Raw genomic sequence first — 14,988 nt, 5'->3', positions numbered from 1 at the left:
TGGATGTTACCTCACTCTAAGTGAGTTGGCAAAAAGACATTAGCCTTAAAGGGCCAGGGTCTCCCATTGCATCCTGGGTCATCTCCAGTCATGCTGATGAATATCTGGTCACTGGATCCAGATGGCTCTGGAGGAGAAAGTGAAGGTGGTGACGTTGCACTCCCTCACTCAAATCAAAGTCAACTTCAAGTCCTGTCATCAGTTCCCTTAAGTCATGGTCACCTTCGAAAACAAAGGACAAACACAACCTGTGAGGAGACCTAGCTGCCTGAATGGGGACCCAGCTGGTGGGGTAACTCATCTGGTCCTCCCCCTCTCTTTATCCTCTCCAAAGGAAAGTAAATTTTGATGGCCAGAAGCTGCCCACTTAACTTGAGGTTTGCTGGTTAGGTTTCTTCCTCCCTTCCTCTCTCCCTTCTTTCCTTCCTTCCTTCATTTCTTTTTTTCTCCCTTTCTCCCTTCCTTTCTTTTTTTCTCCCTTTCTCCCTTCCTTCCTTCCTTTCTTTTTTCTCCCTTTCTCTCTTCCTTCCTTCTTTCACAAAACCTTAAACCCTGTCCAAGTTCCACTTAATGGCTGTGTTTTGGGCCCTCCCGGCTTAGAGTGAATGTCAATGGTAACTGTTTTTCTTTGGAACAGCATCTTTGAGGGACTTCCCCTCCCAGCTTGATTTTTTTTTCTTTTTTTTTTTTCTAATTAAAGGGGCCATCCCTTCCCTCATTTCTTAAAGCGGCCAATTCACTGAATGGGCATTACCTCACTCTAAGCATGTGAAAAGGCCTTAGCCTAAAAGGTCCAGGGTCTCCAAATGCATCCTGGGCAATCTCCAGTCATCCTGATGAATATCTGGTCATTGGATCCAGATAGCTCTGGAGGAGAAAGTGAGGCTGGTGACCTTGCACAGCCCTCCTTCACTCAAATCAAAGTCAACTGCAAATCATGTCATCATTTCCCTGATGCCATGGTCCTCTTCGAAAACGAGGACAAACACAAGTTGAGTCATTTCTCTGGGTCTCAGCTCTGTTCATCACCTCTGGTCGTCACCTCCTCTAGCGCCACCCTGGGGCGCTTTCACAACTAGTCCTAGCTCTTTCACACACTATGAGCAAAGCAGAATTGAAATAGCTCAAAAGAACCTGGAGATGCGCAGAGTTAGAGAATCCACCCCAAATGTTCACAAGGGCTATTTGTGCCCTACCTGTGGTAGAACATTCCACTTGTATTGGTCTGATCAGCCACAGTCAGACATACTGTAACTTGACTCTAGCATAGTGACATCATTTTGGTCCAGTTCCAGAACCAAGGACAGCAACCCACCAACCAATGTTGTTGGTTGTTGTCATTGTTATCATTTTCAGTTAATAATGTTTTCTCTTTTGTCTTTAAACATTGAGATATTTTGTTTTACATCATCTTCCAAATACATGTCTCTCACCTTTCTTATAACAAAGAATTTAAAAAAGAAAAAAAAATGCAGGTCTGCAAAACTGACTAACACATCCAAGGATGTGTATAGATGTCCAAATCCATAGTCCCCACCTCCTTAAGAAAAGGGAGAGAAGTGTATTTTTTCAACTTTCTCCAAGAATGGGCTTCTTGGTCATTGAAATTACAGAATGTCTAACACTCTTTTTATTATTTTTTTTCCATTTATGTTCTCTAAATACTATTGATAACACTGTGCCACCACATAACTTTCCAGAGGTTTCCTAGTGAATTATGTGGATAAAAAAAGCACAAAGGTTATCTGGGTTTGGCAAGACCAGTAACAGAAACCATTTTCTAGGGATTAATGCAGCTAGTCAATTTGACTAGTCTCTAATGTATTGGACATCAAATTCTCCACCTTACAATGTGAGAAAAAAACTTCACAATTTGAAAGGTGAAAACCCCTTAATCCAAACCCGTAAAACCTAGGGGTTTTTAACATGGAAAGGAAGAGGCTTTGGATAGACTATGATGAGTCTTAGAGAGGAAAAATTTACATCTGATCTAATGATATCAAATAAATTAACACATAAAGCACTTTGCAAACCTTAAAGCATTATATCAGTGCTAGCTATTATTATCTTTAGTTTTACTCATGTCAAGCCTATATAAAAGTTAGACCAACAAGGTAATCAATAAATAAAATAAGGCACTTATTTAAGATCAAAGAATTGTGATTGAGAACAACGCACTGTCTTTACCCAGGGAGACTTAGGGGAATTATAAACAGAAGCTAAATACGCTCAGGAGGGGCAGCTAGATAGATAGAAGGAATAGTGGGGTGGTTCACCTATTATTTATTGTAGAGTGATAGCACATCCCCATAAAAACCACAAGATCAGTTTTAGGTACTTGTAGCCTAAGCTTGTAGCTTGTAGACAGTCATCTGTAGGGTCAACGAATTGCTGAACTGCAGGAAGGGAGGAGTTGCAGAAGTGTGTTGGAGCTATCTCTTTCCAGGAAAAGAAGCAGTTAGAAACAGCTGGCCACAGCAGATATTCCCAGGAGTTTACCCTGGGGGTAAGGGATGATTAGAAATTGCTAGTCAGAAGAGGGTAGGGGTACCAGAGTTTTTTGGGAGGAGTGGATTCTAGGGCTTGACACTAATATTTAATTTCCTTTGTAATCCTACATTTTATTTTATACATTTAAAAACATTACTGAAAAGGGGTATCTTGAGTTGGAAGTGTCCAGGTGACCTGGTGAGTTCCAAAAGGTAAGATGATCCTAGGAGAACTCTGAGATGACAACTGTGGTGTCCCCAGAGCAGATGGAACTTACAGGAGGAAAAACATATGCTCTGGAACCAAGCAGGAGCTGGAGCTAAGGAGCAGCAAGAGAAAGAGCCATTTACTCTGGTGTATTCTTTTGTCTACTTTGATCTGGATAACACTCCAATTTCTGTTCCATAAACCAAAGAATGTCAATTACTGGGGTATGGACTGGGGTAATATGACAAAAACTGAAGGGAAAATTGGAAAGCAGTCTGGAAGTAATTAGGCTTTTACAACTTTGGGCAGGGGAAGAACTCTTGATCAACTGGATAGAGATGATCACAAGATATAAAATGGACAATTTTGATTACATAAAATTGAAAAGGTATTGTACAAACAAATTCAGTGTGGTTCAAATGAGAAGAGAAGGAGTTAACTGGGGGAAAAAAATCTTTGTAACAAACATCTCTGATAAAGATATATAGAGAATTGATGCAAGTTTGTAAGAACAAATTGTTATTGTTCAGTTGTGTTGGACTCTTCAGACACTTTTGTGACCTGATTTGGGGTTTTCTTGGAAAAGGTACTTTACCTTCTCCAGCTCATTTTACAGAGGAGGAACTGAGGCAAACAGGGTTAAGAGACTTGCCCAGGGTAATATAGCTAGTAAGTGTCTGAGGTCAAATCTGAACTCAGGAAGAAGAATCTTTCTGACTCAGATTTAGCACTCTATTCACCTTGCCACTTTGCTGCCTAAAGAACAAGAACCATTCCCAAACAGGCCATTCTTTGACCATTAGGTCAAATAGAAAAATGCAAATTAAAAGTCTTATACCTATCAAATTGAGCAAAATAACTCCTAATAATTGCTTTGATTTCATTTCCGCTAGTGGTATATTCACTCTTCATTTTTGGTACTAATGATTTGGTTTTCTTCTTTCTCTTTTTAAATCTCATTAACCAATGGCTTATCATTTATTGCCTTTTTCATAAAGCCAACTCCTAGTTTTAATTATTAACTCAATGGTTTTCTTACTTTCAATTTTATTAATCTCACCTTTAATTTTTAGCATTTCTAATTTGTGGTTTAATTGGGAATTTTTAATTTGTTTTTTTTTCAAGTTTTTAAAATTGCATTCCCAATTCATCAGTCTGTTGTTTCTCTATTTTATTGATATAAAATTTCCTTTTATTACGGCTTTTGCTACATCCCATAGGTATTGGTATGTTGTCTCATTGTCATCATTTTCTTTAACAAAATTATTTTTCTTTGACTTGTTCTTTAAGCCACTCATTTTTTAAGGCTAGGTTAAGAAGTTTCCAATATAAGACACATTTCCAGACATAACCAATACAACAAACATTTGTTTTGCTTAACTATATTTGTTTCAAGAGAGGACTTTTATTGGGAAGAGAAGAGGAGCTGGAAAAGAGAATAGAGGATAGTGATACCAAGGTGAAAAATAAAAGCTTAAATTAAACATAAAAGTCAAAAAGAAGGGAGAATAAGTTCAGAAGGGGACTCAGACACAGACAAACAGAATGATGTTGACACTACATTTAATACATATTTTTGAAAAACAAACTACCTTCAATAAGATTTACAGTTTCATTAAAAAAAATACGTCTTCCTACATTTTTTGGAGAAGTGGAAGATTGGTGCAGAATGTTGTATATGCAATCAGATGTACTTGTTGAATGGTTTTTTTTTTCTTTGTTGCTTTTCTATGTTTCAAGGCAAGAAGACTCAGTGATTTTGTGGGGCAGGGGTGAATAACCAGAAAATACCGTGATGACAAAAGGAAAGGCATCAACACACACACACACACACACACACAGAGTTTCAAAGGCAGCGAATAAACCAGCACCAAAATTTCGAGGATCAAGCGTACAATTTCTATTGTTTATTTTCCTCATCAGAAGTCAGCTTATTTCCATCTGGGAAGCCCAATCATGACTCCCAAGGTGTATCAAAAGTAGAAGGGACAATATCTGCTCCTTTTGTTATGGACAGCATAACTAATAAGGTGGCATTACCGAGGGAAAAAGCAAAATGGAGGGGGTAGGTGGTCAGGGAAGGGAGAAAAAAACCATCAAACATACGTATGCACAGGTACATATAAATACACCGATACTTGCATGTGTATGCAGTTGTATATATCAGGTTAGGGTAATGAAATTATGGGGTGGGCGTGGGGCGGGGCTTCTGAGTTTCGTTTTGCTTGTTTGTTAGCCGTAGGCTACACAGCACGGTATTTATGCATTAGCTGAACTTGCAAAAAGTATCTTGGAGATGCCGGGGATCGAACCCGGGGCCTCATACATGCGAAGCATGCGCTCTACCACTGAGCTACATCCCCAATCCGCTAGGTGTACTTTCTAGTCAGCCTTCCTGGAACTTATTCACATTTGATGCTATCTGCAGGATCTTTTGGCCTTCGCCCGGAGAGAATGTTCTGCTTCGTTCATTCATCAGTTTTCGAAGCTGGGCGGTTTGACTGCTTCTGGAGTGGAGAGAGCTCCCTGGCCACCCTAATCTCCCTCAATCTTCCTCTTCTCCCGCCCGGAAGGAGGATACGAGTGATCTCTAGGGTCCCCTCTTCCCTGGAAAATTTCAGTACAATGCAGCTTCTCTTAAATCTTACTCTTTTCCTACCCTTTCCCCGAAAACGTCTGGAAATAAGGTTGTTATCTGTTGGGAGAGCTCCTCGAAATTCAGAAGTGTTAGGGTGGAGGTCCTTGTCTGCAAACATGATTGATGACAGCCCCCACAGGCCTAGGCTTCTGGACTGTACTCTGTTGTAAGCAGCAGGAATGTCCTGACCACAGGTTTCTAAGGGTTCTCACTCACTTGGGAAGAATTAACTATTTTTCTCTGAGAAGTGCAAAACCTAGGGGAGTGTTTTGCCCTCCCCTAAAAGGCAGGCCTGAATCCTTATCTACAAAGAACAGTGCCTAGGGCAGCCCAGCCTTGAGATGTTAAGTTGGATGGTTGAGAAATCTAAGGGGGTTTCTTCTGACAGAGGCAAGTTTTGGGAGACTTTGTTCATTAAAATAGTATTATTAATAAGTATCTAAGTTCTTTCTTTATCCTAAGTATATTCCATACTCTCTATTCCCTGTACGAACATTTATGGGTTCTAGCAATATATTCAAAAAGCTAAATGAGTTTGGAAAAGACCAGACTAGATGATTTAGAATGCCTCCTCCAACTAAAACATCCATTTAATCTCCTACTAGATTCAAAGCAGAGTCTTACTTCCATAAAGGTACATCATTTATGTAGCTGGTGTTATAAAGAAGCTCTGGATGGAAGGCTTTGTTGTTTATTTTAGACTCAAACGCCAGAACTCAAATACAGAATAGAGAAAAGAAAAAGAAACATACACTTAAATATTGAAACTTAAATACAAAGAAAAAAAGCATGTCATGTGCACAGCAGAACATAGAGGATGCAAAATACATAGCAATAAATTTTCATTTCAAGAAAGCCTGTATGATAAATACTACATGTTATCTTCATGGCGGTCTGTCTTTGCTTCCTTGTAAGTTTTCTTTTGTTCTCTGCTGTGTACTTTTTACTGTGTTCTTTTTTCCCCCTTCCTCCACCCTACAATTAAGTGGGGATATACTCACATGTAGATTTAGACATATACATTCACATATATGTATATACATGCATACATATATACATACACATGTACATATATAGACATACTTTCTCTAACAAATTCTACCTCTGATCCTCATTTATTATGTTTGGGCGTATCTCTTATTTCCTATCCCTCCTGACTCCTCTACTTACTTCTGCCCACTACCTTGCTATCCTATTACTTAGCCTATCTCCCACAAGGATCCCTCTCCTATCCTCCCATTCACATTGATCAAAATACCCTTCTATACCCATCTTTAACCTATTCCCTCACCCTCCCCTCTAGAGATCCCTCCCTTATCCTTTCCCCACTCCCTATTCCCTTACTGTTTTACTTCTGAATTTAGAAGACTTGTATACTCTTCTAGATATGTGTCTATTGTTCCCTCTTAAACCCATTCCCGATGAGAGTAGGTTACCAGAACTGCTAGCCCTCCTCCTCCATCTAATTCCTCTGGGTCAGTTCTTCCTCTTGCACCTCATTTGTATAAAATAATTACTTTTTTAGCTATTCATAAATGGTTTTACTTTTTAAAGTTAGGTCTACCCCAATCTTTCTTATGGACTGTCCATTAGACATATGACAATCTTAGACATACATTTTACGTTTTACATACATAAAAGGCAAACAGTCTGTCCTTATTGAATCCCTTGTAATCAGTCTTTGGTATGTACCTTCTTTCTCTTGGCTCTTGTATGTCAAATCTTCTATTAAGTTACAGTTTTTTTTTTTTAAAAACAAAGTCCTGAAAGTCTGACAGTTCATCAAATGTCCATTTTTTTTTCATTCACTCATTGGGGTATGATATTTTTCAGCTGGATGCCTAGTTCTTTTGCTCTGCTATATATAGTTGTCTTTTAGTGTCTCTGCTGCTAAGTCTTGTGTGATTCCAATTGTGGCACTGCCATACATAAAATCTTTTTTCTTACTGATCTTAATATTTTATCCTTGAACCGGGGGTTTCAGAATTTGACTATAATATTCCTATGAGTTTATCTCATAGGATCTCTTTCAACTGGTGATCAATGGATTTTTTTTTTCTGTTTCTACTTTCCCCTCTTGTTCTAATGTTTCGGGATAATTTTCTTTAATTATTTCTTGTATTATTGTATCAAGATTCTTTTTTTAATCATAGCTTTCAGGTAGTCTGATTATTCTTATGTTTTCTATTCTTGATCTGTTCTTCTGATCAGTTGTTTTTCTTATGTTTCATATTTTCTTCTATTTTTTCATTCTTTATATTGTGTTTTATTAGTTCTTGATCTCTTATAACTTTGCTGACTTCCCCTTGTCCAATTCTAATTTTCAAGGTGTCATTTTCTTCCTTAAGATTCTGGATCTCCTTCTCTGTTGGTTGACTTTCTTTTCATAATCTTGATTTTCTTGGATTGTTTTTTTAAAAAGTTTTTCCTCAATCTCACTTGATTTTTAAAGTCTTTTTAAAGTTCTTCTGTAAGTTCTTTTTGGGCAGGTGACCATTTGACATTACTCTTTGGGGTAGAAGAGGGTTTCTTTGCTTCAATATCCTCCTCTGAAGATGAATCCCAGTCTTCTCTATTTGTATTCCCGTAATAACTTTCTGTGGTGGATTCTTTCTCTTTTGCCTGTGCATTTTTTTTGTAATAATAGTTTAATTTCTGTAATCACCTCTAGTCCTGGGGTCTGGTGCCTCTGTCCTCAAATCTTCCATTCTCCCTTCTAGCCTGGAGCCAAAGCCAAACCTCCAGCCTCCTGTAAGAACCCACAGCCAGGGACGCCCTGCCCCACTGCTTCTGCACTCATCAGGCATGTGCTGGTTCCTTCTGTGTAATGTCAAATGGCCACCTGCCCAAAAATAATTTATAGAAGAACTTCATAAAGACTTTAAAAATCAAGTGAGAGAAACTGAGGAAAAACTAAAAAACAAAAAACAAAACAAAAAAAAACAAACCAAAAACAATCCAAGAAAAACAAGATTATGAAAAGAAAGTCAACCAATTAGAAAAGAAAGTCCAGAATCTTAAAGAAGATGACACCTTGAAATTAGATTTAGACAAGGGGAAGCCAGAAAAGTTATAAGAGATCAAGAAATAATAAAACAAAATATAAAGAATGAAAAAAATAGAAGAGAGTGTGAAACATCTCATAAGAAAAACAAGTGATCTGGAGAGCAGGTCAAGAAGAGAAAACATAAGAATAATCAGACTACCTGAAAACTATGATAAAAAAAAATTGATACAATATTACAAGAAATAATTAAAGAAAATTGTCCTGAAGCATTAGAATAAGAGGGGAAAGTAGAAGTAGACAAAAATCCATTGATCACTGCCTGAAAGAGATTCAGCTCATAACAATGACTATTTCTACCTGTTATCATCTGTGTGGTTGATGGATGGAAGGTGAAAATGCAGAAATGTTTCAATTTCCTTTTCTTTCATTTTTGGGGGAGAATCTGGGCCTGTGATTTCATTAGGGAATTCAAGGTATGGAAACTCCACCCACTGATATTAATTTGCTACTTATTTATAACTTACAGTCAGAGGGTTTCTTGTGTTACTGAGGGGCTAAGTGACTTGATATGGTCATACAACTAATTTGTGTCAGAGGCAGGACTTGAATTCAGGTCATCTGAACTCTGTCAGTCCTCTATCCATTAAGCCAAATGTGTTGTTGTTCAGTGATATTTGGCTCTTTGTGACCCTATGGACCATAGCGCACCAAGCCCTTTTGTCCTCCACCCTCTCTTGAAGTCTGTCCAAGCTCATATTCATTGTTTCCATGACACTATGTAACCATCTCATCCCCTGCTGTCCCCTTTTCCTTTTGACTTCAATCTTTCCCAACATCAGGGTCTTTTCCAGTGAGTCCCAGTGGCCAAAGTATTTAAGCTTCAGTATTTGACTTTCCAATGAATGGTCTGAATTAGTTGCTTTAGGTATTGACTGATTTGATCTTCCTATCCAAGTGACTCTCAAAAGTCTTCTCCAGCACCACAATCTGAGATAATTGATTCTGTAATGTGCAGCTTTCCTTATAGTCCAGTTCTCACAGCCATACATCGCTTCTTTAAAAAACCAAAAGTTTGACTATAAAGACCTTTGTTGGCAAGGTGATGTCTCTGTCTTTTAGTATGCTGTCCAGATTTGCCATAGCTTTCTTTCCACGGAGCAAGGATCTTTTAATTGCATGACTGTAGTCAGCATCTGCAGTGATCTTGGGGCCCAAGAATATAAAATCTGACACTACTTCTATTTTTTCTCTTTTTACTTGCTAGGAAATGATGGGACCACTTGCAAGATCTTAGTTTTTTTGATGTTAAGTTCCTCTTTTACCCTCATCCAGAGGCTTCTTAATTTCTCTTCACTTTTGCCATCAGAGTGATATCGTTGGCACATCTGACATTGTTGATATTTCTCCCAACGACCTTAATTCTGGCTTTTGATTCTGCTGGCATTTTGTATGATGTACTTTGCAGAGAGGTTAAATAAATAAGGTGACAATATGTAGCCTTGTTATACTCCGTTTCCAATCTTAAACCAACCAGTTGTTCCATGTTTGATTATAACTGTTGATTCTTGGCTGGCATACTGGTTTTTCAGGAGACAAGTAAGATGACCTTGCCACATTTTGTAAACTTGCTTTCTCCATAATCCGGTAAATGTTGACAACTTTGTTTTTAGTTCCTCTGCCTCTTTGAAACCCAGATTGCTCTTCTGGTATTTAAATCTGAAGCATCTCTTTGTTGGTATGTGAAATGAGTACAATTGTTCAGCAATTCGAACATTCCTTGGCATTGCCCTTCTTTAGGGTCAGGATGTAAACTGATCTTTTCCAATCCAGTGGCCACTAAAAAACAGTCCTGGGAAAGAGGTTATTATCTCCATGTTACAGTTGAGGAAACCGAGGCTAAGTGACTTGCTAGAAGTGCCTAGGCCATATTTGAACTCAGATCTTGCTGATTCCAAGTAAACTGCTCTATCCCACTGTGCCACCTAGCTGTCTCATAATAATAGCACACATTTAAATAATATGCATTACATACCAGGCACTATGCTAAGTACTTTATAATTAGTATCTCATTTGATTGTTACAAGGTAGGTGCTAGTATTACCCATTTTACAGATGTGGAAACTGAGGAAAACAAAGGTTGTGACTTGCCCAGGGTCACACAGCTTGTAAGTGTCTGAGGCCAAATTCAAACTCAGCTTTTCCTAACTCCAGGATAAAGCTAGGTTCTTTATCCTTGGTGCCATGTAGCTGCCCAGGGTAACTTGTGGCAGAGGCTCCTTCTTGACATGAAAAGTCAGGTTTATTTTTTATCTTTCTCTTCTCCAGGGCAGCTAGGTGATGCAGTAGATAGAGCACCAGACTTGGAGTCAGGAAGACCTGAGTTAAGATCCGGCCTTAGACACTTATTAGCTGTGTAACCCTGGGCAAGTTGCTTAAACTTCTTTTTTTAAATTAAGATTTTTTTAATTTTTAGTTTACAGCACTCAGTTCCGTATATTTTTGGGTTCCAGATTTTCTTCCCCTCCCTCCCCCAAGATGGCATGGAATCTGATATATCTTCTACATATGCCTTCACATTAAACTTATTTACACAATTGTCAAGTTGTAAAGAAGAAGTATAACCAATGGAATGAATCATGAGAAACAAGAAGCAAAACCAAAAAAGAAGAGAGAAAAAAAAAAGAGAGAGCAAATAGTTTGCCTCAATCTGCATTCAGACTCCATAGTTCTTTCTCTGGATGTAGATAACTCTCTCCATCATGAGTCCTTTGGAGCTGTCTTAGAACCTTGTATTGCTGAGGAGGCAAGTCTATCAAAGTTAGTTGTCACAGAATCAATATATCTGTGGTTGTGTACAATGTTTTCCTGGTTCTGCTCCACTCACTTAGCATCATATCATGTAGGTGTTTCCAGGTTATTATGAAGTCCGTATCTTCCCCATTTCTTATAGCACAATAATATTCCATTACATTCATATACCACAACTTGTTTAGCCATTCCCCAATTGATGGGCAACCCCTTCATTTTCAATTCTTTGCCACCACAAAAAGAGTTGCTATAAATATTTTTGTAGATATGGGTCCCTTTCCCTCTTGTGTGATCTCTTTGGGGTACAGCCCTAGAAGTGGTATTGCTGGGTCAAAAGGTATGCACATTCTTATAGCTCTTTGGACATAGTTCCAAATTGCTCTCCAGAATGGCTGGATCAGTTCACAACTCCACCAGCAATGTGACAGTGTTCCAATTTTCCCACATCCTCTTCAGTATTTATCATTTTCCTGTTTTGTCACGTTAGCCAATCTGACAGGAGAGATGTGGTATCCAAGAGTTGTTTTGATTTGCATTTCTCTAATCAGTAGTGAATTAGAGCATTTTTTCAAATACCTATAGATATCTTTAATTTTTTCCTCTGAAAACTGCCTGTTCATCTCCTTTGACCATTTCTCAATTGGGGAATGACTTGTATTCCTATAAATTTGGCTCAGTTCCCTGTATATTTTAGAGATGAGGCCTTTATCAGAGACATTGGTTGTAAAGATTTTCTCCCAATTTTCTGCTTCCCTTCTAATCTTTGTTGCATTGGCTTTGTTTATACAAAAACTTCTCAATTTAACATAATCAAAATTATCCATTTTGCATTTTGTAATGCTCTTTATCTCTTGTTGTGTCATGAATTCTTTCCTTTCCCATAAATCTGACAGGTAAACTGTTCCTTGCTCTCCCAAATTGCTTATAGTATTAGCCCTTATTCCTAAATCATAAACGCATTTTGACTTTATTTTGGTATATGGTGTAAGATACTGGTCTATGCCCAGTTTCTGCCCTACCATTTTCCAATTTTCCTGGCAGTTTTTCAAGTTGGCCTCAGTTTCCTCATCTGTGAAATAAGCTGGAGAAGAAAATGGCAAACCACTCCAGTATCTTTGCCAAGAAAACCCTAAATGGGGTCATGAAGAGTCTGAAATAAGTAAACAGCAACAACTCTCTTCTCTTGTCCATTCTCCACTTCCCAAAATCTCAAGTGGAAGCTGGGAACCAGTGTTTGTTTGGCACTGCACCAAGGATAACCACCACTTATTTCTCTTCATAAGCATTGTAAGCTCATATGGGTCAAAAGTCAATCAACAGTATGTTAGTGTGTCCCTCATGGAGCTTACTATCATACAAGAGACAACATGTACATATAGGAGAAGCTTCTTGAAGAAGGTATAACTTGACCTAAATGTTGGGGGAAATCGAGGATTCCAGGTGACACCAACAAAGAAAAAGGCAACGAATACAAAGATATGGAGACTGGTAATGGAGTGCTACACATGAAGAACATTCAGAAGCCCAGTTATGGTTAGACTGAAGAGTGCATAGAAGGGAGCAATTAATGAATAATGAGGCTTGAAAAGTAGAGTGGAGTCTCATTATGAAGAGCTTTAAATATCACAAAAGTTTATATTTGATCGTAGAGGTAATAGGGAGCCACCGGAGTTTATTGAATAGGGGATGACATGATCAGACTTTTACTTTAGGAGGATCACTTTGGCAGCTATATGAAGGATGGATTGCAGAGGGGTGAGGCTCGAGCCAAGGAACCAATTAGTGTCTCCTGGCTAGAGGTTATAGGGCCTAACCTAGGGAGGCCATGAACAAACTCAACAACATCTTTGTTCTTTTCTTTGTGGCTATTTAATACCCTTACCCCTGAGAATACATAAATAGAAATGTTTCATTGACCCGGACCCAATGAAAGCAAACTCATATTTCTATGCCATGAACGATTAATTCTCACGGTCAGCCGTGTCAGAAGCCAGACTCCCTCCACAATACGTACTATCCCTTTCCTTCTTCAGTCACCGTCTCAACCAATTTAATGTTCAGAGATTCCGTGATGTAGATTTGGGAGCAGAGGCAACAACTGACACCTACTAATCATTGTCTCAGAATCCCTGGGAAGGGAAGTGGAGAAGTGTCGCCAACACACATCAGAGACAGGAATGATTCTGTATATAAGGTGAAATAGAGGAAGTAAATTTTTGTGCCACTGTAACTGATGAATAAGAATGAAATGGAGCTTACCCTCAAGAAGCTTACTTTTTATGGGGAAGAAAGATATATTGAAAGCCTTTGGGGAGGTTAATTTGTTTCCTTCCATAGTTTTGTTAGGATTGGGGGTAGGAGGGGTGACTCTACAAGAGCCGGCATTTGAGGATTCTGGCTCTTGTATAGCACAGATGGTTAGCTCAACCCATAGACTCAGAGCAACACATTCTTCTAGAAGCTCCTGGAAGAAACTTTTAGACTTGTGTCTTCAAACTTTTAATTTTTTACTGGAGGCTCAGCAAGTTGTGAAAAATATCCTTTGATAAATCTTGCCAGTATATGTAAGTTTTGCGCACAGCCTATTTTTACTTTCATTGTTGTGGGCCAACTTATCACATAACCATCTAGTTAGATCATTTTCACCCCTAAATGGGGAATAGACAGGAGAGACTGTCTCCAAACATAAACCTTTTGGACTCAATACAAATTAATAGAGAATCAATAGCCTCCAAAATAGTCCACTCTCTACCTAGAATCCTGTACAATTTCTATAATTATATCACTTTCCTGGGCAGGGCTCCAGCAAAAGAGACAGCATTTTGCTCCATTCTGTGGGCGCTGTCTTCTGGGACTTCTATTTGTGATCTCAAAGGCCCTGCTCATTGTTTCTGGGACCTGCAGCTTAGAACTTGGCACTTGGCTTCAAATACTCCCATGCCTTGTAGCTCTGCTTCTAGCAGGTCAGTTTTCAGCACCACTGCAGCTCTGCTTTCTGGAGTCTGTTGTTGAACAAATCTGAACCTCGGACTTTGGCCTCCAGTACTTCAGCTCCCTGCACTTCATAGTTCTTCATAGTTCCGCCACTTACATAGCTCAGCTCCCATTAGCACTCTGCCTTTGCCTTCTGAATCTCAGCTTATAGAATTGCTGCTCCTTGAAGCTCTACCTCTGGTCACTTATCTCTTAGCACTGACTTTATCATTCAGCTGTCAGGTGTCTGTTTTAACTTTGAGTTATCTGCAAATTTGATAAGCTTGCCACCTTTGCCTTTATGATGTCATGATAAGTCATTGATAGAAATGCTAAAAAAGCACAGGGCCAAGCACAGGTGCCTGAAGCACTCCCCTACACAACACCTTCTAACTTGACGTTTGAAGAATTAATGACTTCTCTTTGGATGCAACCGTTCAATTAGTTTCAAATCCCTATATCTTCTAGCCCACATTCAACCATTTTGTCCAAAAAATTAACACAAGAGACTTTAGAAAACACTTTGCAAAAATGTAAACTACATGTAAAGCATTTTTTAAGAGGGAAGGTCTGTTGCACCAGGCTGAGAGAGGAGCATAGTCCAGCGCAGGCCATGCTAGCACAGACTGGGCCCCAGCAAACCTGGAGCAGGTGTCGGGGGACTCAATCACTGGCAAGTGTGGTGGTTTCCAGATTTCTCAACCCATAAATGCCAAAGACAACTTAGAAGGTCAGTAAGAAAGAGCTGTTAGACCTCGGTGAGAGAGGAGCACAGTCCAGCCCCAGCCCCACAAACCAGGAGCAGGCCTAGGGAGTGACTGAATCAGTGGTGGTAGTGGCAGCTGTTTCTGTACCTCTCAGCCCA

The 14,988-nt window shown here is 39.0% G+C and overlaps 1 non-coding gene across 1 annotated transcript; it reads right to left on the bottom strand.

The window, feature by feature from the left end:
- Positions 1-4,988: 4,988 nt before the first annotated feature.
- On the bottom strand, positions 4,989-5,060 carry TRNAA-CGC. Its single transcript has one exon. It is a non-coding gene; the product is annotated as a tRNA-Ala (tRNA).
- Positions 5,061-14,988: the final 9,928 nt, after the last annotated feature.

The sequence above is a fragment of the Trichosurus vulpecula genome, chromosome 7, assembly GCF_011100635.1.
Source record: "Trichosurus vulpecula isolate mTriVul1 chromosome 7, mTriVul1.pri, whole genome shotgun sequence".
NCBI classification, from domain to species: Eukaryota; Metazoa; Chordata; class Mammalia; order Diprotodontia; family Phalangeridae; genus Trichosurus; species Trichosurus vulpecula.
This window is presented reverse-complemented; position numbering and strand designations above follow the sequence as displayed.